Raw genomic sequence first — 7908 nt, 5'->3', positions numbered from 1 at the left:
CTAGAATTTCTGCATTTCTGCGCAAGTGATTGTTTGAGTGTCTCAATTGAGTGTCTCAATTTTCTTTGACTTAAAGCAGACTCTTACCATAAAACTGTTCATTGTGTTTCATTAATTGTCATTTGAAAATAACAATAAACAATTTAGATTAAAATAATTCCCCAAGGATTATAAGGGAATTCAAGTCCTGGCCCTTCACAGGACACCCCAGTAATCACACCATTTTTTTTTTTCCTGAGAGCATTGTCCAAAAGCTTCTTGAACTCCTTCTGACTTAGAGTTGAGAACACCTCCCTGGGGAGCCTGTTCCAGTACTCAACCAGTACTGTGTGAAGAGCCTTTTCCTGATTTTCTGATATCCAACATAACCCTCCCCTGACACAAAATTGGGCCATTCCCTCAGGTCACCAGAGAGAAAAGATCAATGCCTGCCCCTCCTCTTCCCCAGGCTTCCACAGCAGGGTGGGAGAAGGGAGGATGAGCCTGCGGCTCTGCCCTCCAACTCACAGCACTGAGCTCGACCTGAAGAAACACAACAGGCCTGTGGCACCTCCTGTGAAACCCGCAGCCAGGAATTGGCCACGTTATCTGACTTTGCTCCTGGAGGGGTGATTATAGTAGGAGTTCTAGCAAAATATCTGTATTGTATTTGAATATCTCTGTATAGGCCTTGCCCTGATAAGCCCCGGTTGTTCTTGATGGGCTGCAGCTGCGATGTCCTTAACTGGGCTGCAGCTGTAGCTAGGGAAGATAACTGGGATAAAAGGGGGTGGGTTGGCCCGTCAGGGAGAGCCTGGAAGGAGCCTTGACTAAGAAGCAGCAACAAGCAGAAGAAGTCTGTGCTGTGAAGAACTGCCCCCAAGAAATATCACTGAGAAGGTACGGGACTTTAGAAATATGACTGCAGCAGTATGGGACTTTAGAAATATGAAATACAACGAGATAACAACAGGCGATCACTGGTGGAGAAAAGATGTGAAGGGCTAAACGTCAGTAGTATTTTTAACTCTTCTGCTGTTTAGTCAATGGCTTTAACTCTGGTCCCTGTGTTTGTCTTTAAAGGAGGATTTGTCACCAGATGAGGCTCTTTTTTTGAGCTGCCTGAAGACACACAATGTCATTTGACTTTCCACACTTCAGTTGCTTCCCCACTGAACAGGGAGACCTGGAAAACCCTTCAAGTGAGTTAAGCACCAAACTACTTTTGATTCAAAAAGCAATCTCATAGTCAATGTGTTTTCCTTCTTCTACAAATCACATGGTACACTCAGCTTTTTTTAAGAAGGCTTTAGATAAAAATAAAAAAGTCAAAGCAGCTAATTAAATTTGATTGCAGGCCCACATGGTGGGCAGAGGGGTAGATAGGGTGGGCCTGACTACAGATATGTCAACATCAATAAGAAATGAGGGGCTCCTAGTTCGTCTCCTTTGTTCCCTCAAAATTAGTGAACACCCAGGGAGCTGGCAGGGTAAAGAGAGAAGATAAATCACCTGGCTACGGACCTTGTGAAATGCAAGCACATTCCACACTTCTGTTTCTTAATAAAATACACACCAGTCCCCAGGAGACACTGGTAGGGAGCTGGGGAGAAAGTCATTTTTAATGGGTTCATTTCATTTATGAATGGAACGCTTTCTCCATTCTACATCCCCCATCTCTCTGACAAAACCTTCGGCTTCTTGAGATGTGAAATAGGTGAAAGAAAATACAGTTTGGGACCATTAATTATGCTTTCTTATTGAGTATATAAATTTGATGTCAAGCAGGCCAGGCTGAATGGTATATATTTATTTCAAAAATATCTCTGTGAGGCATTGCTGCATCATCCTATTGATTTAGGTATTTTTGTTATTGTGCTTGATGCTTTTATGAAAGGCAGGCTATTAACAAACTAAATTGAAAAACTAGTGAGTCAGACTTTTTTCAGATGATCCTGAGTGCTACTTGCAAGCAGCTTTAAATTGGAAAATACTGTAAAAGACTTTTTTTTTTTAATGGGGCAGTCTCCTCTTTGCAATCCACATACCTTATTCATTGTAAAGAAAAAAAAATAAAAGAAAGAATACAAGATAGAATTCTCATGCTCCACTGGAAGTTGCCTATTTTCCTCTCCTATCTATAAAAATGTTAATCTTTCCATTTCAAAGGGTCACTATTTTCGACCTTGTTGGACGCTTGTATTAAAATCCTGTGTAAAACATGGTTGCCTTAAAAGAGCAACATTGAATATTTTGTGTTCATGCAAACAGGACCTGAGAAGCAGCAGTTTGCTGCTTTCCTTTCAAACACAAATTTGCAGAGTTAAACCTGGGTGGGCTGGTGTCAAAGGAACCAAAGGAATGAGGCTGACTCTTTTGGTGCCACTTGCAGCTTCTTCCTTCCTTTTTCCCCACCCTCTTCCTTCTCACTGCTCATAGTGAGTTCTGAATTCCGTAATCAAAGAATGGGGGAAAAAAAGTCTCAAAGGAAAATTAATCAAAATTCTAATATTTCACTTAGCTACTTTGGGAAGCCAAGAATCACCACATGGAAGTAGATCAGCTGAAAAAGTCTTGGTAACATTTGACACAGGGTAAGTCCAAATCTTGTTGCTCCTTCTTGTGTGACAAAGAAAAATTGGTGAATAGTGCAACTGTAGGGACTCTATCAGTCTGTTATCATAAATCATGAGCAATGGGGGGTGGTCTCTGGCTTTGGTACATGGTGGCAGTTTGAATATTCAGTGTTAATTTTTTACCCAAACCTGTAGGCACAGAGAAGTATTTTTTTTCTCTCTCTCTCTCTCTTTTCCTTCCCAGTACAGGACAGACTTACTGGATCAGATTGAAGTTCTGCCCACAATAGATAGCAACAAAGGACACTTATAAACCATATAACAAGTGAGGTGACTCTACTGATACTGCTTCTATCACACTTTTTTATAAGCTGGAGATCCAGGAGCTGTGTAGTCAAATATGGAATATTCATGTTTCAGCAAATTTTTCTTCCAATAGTTTTCCCAGTTACCCTTTCAAGTCACAAAACCTTTCAATGCCCACAATCCTTTTTGGCATTAAGTATAACTCTGCTCTGTGGGAGAAACTGTCCTCTGCTCTTTGAGTCTCTGTGCTCCAGCTATGATCATCAATTGGGGTCATATTTGAGAGAAACCAGCAAGCAAAAGACACTGCTCCCCAAAACCTCAAAATGAAAAATTTGATTAGGCAGGACCACAGTGTGTTTTGGTTGCTAACTACTAGCTTGAACCAAAACAGCAAATAGTGAAAAATATTGAAAAAAAAAAAAATCAGAAGATTCTGAAGACCTGCTGGCCTTATTGTAAGAGTTTGCAAAATATTTGTAGATTTTTTGGTGATAAGCTCAGAAAACTTATTTCTGAAGGTTCTTGGATACTGCCCAAATCAAACCTATACTGAATCACCAGGTGTGTGGTCTGGAATTTTAGCTGCCCTTTAGCTCTTAGATCAGATACAGCATGAAGATAAACACTGAACCTTGGCCACAGGCTTGAATTCCTCCCAAATGCCTTGGAGTGTCCTTACCCAAATTGTGCCCTGAAAAATCATTTTGATATGGCCAATCTTAACTTTCATTTTACTCTGAAGTTTCTAATGGCAGAACACCTTGAAGATACTAATTCCAGTTTTTTTGGCACAGGACAGAGAGCCTTGAATTTTCTATGTCCCTGTTTCAGGTCCTCACTTTTAATCAAAGTATAATAAAACATAACATACATAACAGAAGGAGAAGTGTATTTCTGATTTTAAGCAGTGTAAACTTGGGAGGGAAATGTTTTCTGTGTCTCAGGAAGAGTGACTTAACTCAGTGTTTAGTCTGTGTTTTTACCTATCAGGACTAGTGGCTTTGCTAGCTGTAAGTCTGACCCCAGTTACATGTAAAACCGTACTGGCTGCATTGGTACTACCGTGATGCCTTTGTAAATTGTAAACAGGACATCAAATTAAGCCTTCTTCCAGCTCACCCCTTTTCCCAAGGTTAATAGAAAAGCTGCAAGGAAGAAGGTAATGTACACAAGCAGGATTGCCATTAGCTGGCAGCTATCAGAGAGTTCCAGCTGCAGTCAGGCTCCTCTGTCTCCAGCTGAAGGAGGGGAATGCCCATTATTGCACCCCCACTCTGGACAGCAAGGGCACCCATCACTGCCTGACTGTCTGGGGATAATCACAAGTTTATTGATATTATTGCTCCCATTACACAGACAAACAAGCTGACAGCAAGGACACTCAGGATTTGGAAATCTGCCTCGTTTCCAGGTATGTCGGGTCTCAGAAGTGGTTCTTTCTTTTCTCCCAATCCTACTTTGAAATGCTATGAAAACACATGATTTTTAGAGAGGTAGAAAGAAGGATAAGCAATATGTTTTTTCCTTTTTGTCTTCTTTTTGAAATCTTCTCACTTTCTTAGCACAAGACTTCGTGGTTTTCTAGTCCTCTGTTCAAAATGTCAGGATTTCTGACCCTCCAGTTAAAACAGTGTGTTGGCTGAACCAATAAAGAAATGGCTGGTAGAAACAATAGAGCATAGAAAGCTTCTGTAATGAAATTTTTGAGGAACAGAAACGCTGTCTCTTTGGCTCTTAAATAAAAAGGCTTTTGATTTTAATATGCCCATGCCAGCATTAGAAAGAATCCTAATCAAAGAAAAGAGATGTTAACCCAAAAGGAGACAAATTAGATACACTTATCAGGGACATACAAGTTAGAATATTTTCTCAAGCAGAGTGTGGATGTTTCAGAATATTTCCTTTTCCAACAGGTGTTGAAACACAACAAAAGGTGATTATAAACACATCTTTTAATTTAGTCCCCAGCTCCTTCTGGGATGCAAGGAATTCAGGGTTGTTGCTTCCAGAACAAAAACTCTCCGACAACCTCAGATAGAACAAACCCTGGCTGAACCCTGTCTCCCACCTCCTGACAGATCGTACCCTCTCAGCCTCAAAAAGCAGTACCAGTGTTTGAAGATAGTTCTCCTCACTCACAAAAGCACTGGCAGAGATTGTGCTGTGGCAGCAGCAAAGTGATTATCAGAGCAGGGAAGGTAAGGAAAAATGAAGCTGATACCAGCACAGTGGGCTATATGGTCTCCCTGTGTGTCTTTAAAGGGGCACCATCAACTCAAAAATCACTCTTCTGTCTGAAGCTTCCTTATCACCTGCTGTTAAAAGTAGCACTGTCAAGTGCCATAGCTGAGAGAAAGCATATGTGGAGTTTTCCGGTGTATTTTTGTTTATTTGTTTGTTTGATTAGTGTCAGTTTGCTCCTTTCTTTCATTATCAGTGTAGGGTCTAAAAGCTCCTTAATTATGCCTCTGGCAGAGTCCAATCAGTCACCAGTTTGTGTGGGCTTTCATCTCAATGGAAGAGATGGGTTTGTGTGAAGGGGGGGGGTGGTGGTGAAAAGGAGGGAGAGAACATGATTCAAGGAAAGGTGAAGAAAAGTTAAAAATAACAGTCACCCTTATAGAAATTAACACCTTTTTTTTGAGTACCTTTTTCTGAGCATGAAATTTCAGACCAAAAAGGCACAGAGTGAGTTGGCAGCAGCTTCATGAGTATAATGTGTCAAGAGTTATGACACTGAGGAAGTAGCTTTTGCTTCAGACAACCAGGTTACCTTCTTCTGTAAGGTAGTACTTAGGACCCATTTTTTTCCATAAAATAATCCTAAACTCTTTTATATGAGGGGAGGTTTTTCATGTTAGTAAAGTAAAGGGAAATTGGAGCCCAACTGTAGCAGACCTTTTTTTTTTTTTTTTTTTTTTTTTTTGACCTATAGCACTGTATTAGGGGAATTATGCTGTACAAGTAAAAGAGAAGAAATAGCTTAAATGGCAGCCTACCCCCCAAGGGAAACCTGACTTCACTAGTAAACTTTAACTCAATTTCAGCTCCTTCGAGGTCAAATCTACTTCAGTTTTGCTTGGTTTCTTATTTCCTTTTTTTTCCCCCATCCATATTCTTTAGTTTTCCCCTTTCCCATTGACATTTATTTTGAACAGCATCGTTATATCTTGTTTAATTGCTTTTTTCCTATCGTTACAAAAATAAAAGATCACTCTCTTTCCATCCTCCCCATCTGCTTGAAGATGAAAGTCATGAGCCTCACTCGCCCTAGAAAGGAAATAATGATAATAATAATAACAACAATAATAATAATAGCATCTTCAATTTAAATAGTGCCTTTCATCCCAAAGCTGATTACATGTCGGGCCAATTTGTGCTTCCAGTTATATGGCTATGCCTCCAGAATAAATCTGTCAGAATCAGTAGTGTCTCTCTGGACTTATCCCAGAATTTATTTCTATAGGATTTAGGTATGTAGAGGTCACTGCATCATCTTTTTTTTCCTCCAGCAGATGCTCAGCATTCATCAGCAGCCTATCAGGCCCCAGCCAGCCCGTCCCTGTCTGTACATGTTCTCTGGCATGGCTTGAGCAGGAGCATAACAGACTCTTAATGCACAAACCTTCAGTTTTAGTCTGTCAGCTGATGTCAAGGATTCTGGATATCCCAGACAAATTTTCTTTTCTCTGATGGAAGGTGTAGCATGGTGGTAGTGTGTGTTTATTTTAAAAACCCTTCTGCACTCCACTCTGGGTACTCCCAGCCCTCATTGTTACACAGTAGTGCAGGTAGAAAAGAATAACAGAGACAATAGGTGCAAATGGAGCTGTTAAATAGCCTGGGCAACATGCCAAGGATAGGATTTCCAGCCACTTCCCAGCGCTCTGCCTCCTTCTCAGTTACCTTTTTATGTCAAACTGAAGATCTGGAGTCACAGCTCTTTCTTCCCACTGCTCTATAATGCTTGGCATGGGGATGATGCCCCTAAATGTTAGTGCAAGAAATTAGAAGTGATGTTCACATGTTACTGCAATGTCTGTATAAGTTGGAGGATGAAGGAACAACTGTACTGAGGTGCACATTTTGATGGCACACAGGGTGGGGCTTGGACATGTGCCATGCCCCAGAGTGCCTCAGTTTCCATGCAATAAAACCCCAGCATGGGGCAGGAGTAGATTAACTTCACAAACTCAGCAACATTGTCGCTCTCTGTGAATGCTCAGGGACAGAGTGGTGTGGAGCATGGCAGAATGCCTGTGCTCAGCAATCATGCCACCATCTGAAATATTTCAAATTAGGTGATATCAGTCACACTTTGCTTAAGAGGCCAATGATTTATATTTTTGGTGTAATTGTGGTTAAAACTTGAAATGCAGCCTTGCATTTGTGGGCTCTCCCAGGAATCTCACCTGAATTCCATTCTTGTTTTTCCAGACAAGCTTTCCAGGAGATCAGTCCAATAGCGAGCTTCCTCGTGGTATTTCTGGTACTTTCTACTTCAATGCTTGGTTGAAAATAACATAAAAACAATCTATTTCACAGCATTTTTGCATGAAAATGAAACTTAAAACTGAATAAAGTTCTAAGTGGGCGAAAGTGGTGTTTGGATCAAGTTCAGTTTGAAGTTTGAAGGGTGAGGATAAGGAGGATTTATTCTATCCAGAGAAATTGGCTTGGTCACCCTCAGTTATAGACTGTATAAAACTCACAATATCAAGTAGCTGGTTCTTGTATAAATAGATTGTACACTTACAAAGAGAAGGATTAAAACCATCTTCCTTAATTACATCCTATAATTCATACCAGGATAACCTTGTAAAAGATCAAACAGTAATGGGGGCAGAAAGGGCTTAGTGCACAGCACAGAAGAATAGCAAGAGTTTGCCCTTTCCAATATACAGTCTGCAAAGGATCATGCAGGACATGACCACTTAGAAACTTAGAGACAAGAGGAGGGAGAGGGGACAATAACTATTGCAGGGGCTGAAGCTGTAAATGTTTATTCATGCAGCAATCAATTTTAGCTAGCTACCTCTGATGC

At 40.6% G+C, this 7908-nt stretch overlaps 1 long non-coding RNA gene across 1 annotated transcript; it reads left to right on the top strand.

Moving 5' to 3' along the window:
• Positions 1 to 775: 775 nt before the first annotated feature.
• On the top strand, positions 776 to 7485 carry LOC132086912 (uncharacterized). The gene is made up of 8 exons (XR_009420454.1): positions 776 to 879; positions 1063 to 1181; positions 2501 to 2573; positions 2800 to 2880; positions 4221 to 4275; positions 4778 to 4797; positions 4943 to 5062; positions 7302 to 7485. It is a non-coding gene; the product is annotated as an uncharacterized LOC132086912 (long non-coding RNA).
• Positions 7486 to 7908: the final 423 nt, after the last annotated feature.

This window comes from Ammospiza nelsoni, chromosome Z (assembly GCF_027579445.1).
Source record: "Ammospiza nelsoni isolate bAmmNel1 chromosome Z, bAmmNel1.pri, whole genome shotgun sequence".
Classification (NCBI taxonomy): Eukaryota; Metazoa; Chordata; class Aves; order Passeriformes; family Passerellidae; genus Ammospiza; species Ammospiza nelsoni.
This window is presented reverse-complemented; position numbering and strand designations above follow the sequence as displayed.